This window comes from Haemaphysalis longicornis, unplaced genomic scaffold (assembly GCF_048455015.1).
Source record: "Haemaphysalis longicornis isolate Haplotype H1 unplaced genomic scaffold, Haemaphysalis longicornis Haplotype H1 scaffold_11, whole genome shotgun sequence".
Lineage (NCBI taxonomy): Eukaryota > Metazoa > Arthropoda > Arachnida > Ixodida > Ixodidae > Haemaphysalis > Haemaphysalis longicornis.
This window is the reverse complement of record NW_027526214.1, coordinates 111,671,881-111,672,466: the sequence shown is the minus strand read 5'-3', so window position 1 is coordinate 111,672,466 and position 586 is coordinate 111,671,881. Positions and strand designations below refer to the sequence as shown.

General features: G+C 44.7%; 1 non-coding gene across 1 annotated transcript; it reads right to left on the bottom strand.

Annotated features, from left to right (window-relative positions):
* Positions 1–227: 227 nt before the first annotated feature.
* Trnai-gau (transfer RNA isoleucine (anticodon GAU)) lies at positions 228–300 on the bottom strand. Its single transcript has one exon. It is a non-coding gene; the product is annotated as a tRNA-Ile (tRNA).
* Between the last annotated feature and the right edge of the window lie 286 nt (positions 301–586).

The window sequence follows — 586 nt, the reverse complement described above, 5'->3', positions numbered from 1 at the left end:
GATAGTGTGCGAACTTCGATCTCTGTCAGCAAAACACTGGACAAGTTCACTAAATTACTGGTGGGGAAATCACTCTTCTCGGTTATTTTGGAGGATGATGGCATAGGAGGGGGTATTTCAAATTGCTTCGGAGGAGGGACCATGTCGCGAGACATTTTTTTAGACTTCATCGTGGCTATTCAAGACTATTGAATTTTTTGAATCAGAAAGAAACTGGTGAAAAGATGCCCGCTGGGTGGGATCTGAACCCACGACCTCCAGAATATCGGTCTGTTGCGATAACCACTACGCTACCGGCGGGGCTGTTTCCCCCCAACTTTCTCGGGTATTTTTTTTCCTGCTCTTGGGGTTGTTAGCCAACACCACTTGGACTACTCGGCGTAAAGGGGACCTTTGTTTTAGCCCTCGGGCCATGACTCCACTTTCTTTCTGGCTCAAATGTTCTTCATCTGTTTCAATGAACCATCACAACCTCCCCTGTGCTGTCCGAATTTTCTTTGACTACCAAACCCTATTTTCTATATTTATATATATATATATATATATTGTAAAGGAGATAGTCGGCGTTCCGGTAGAAGGCTGGACT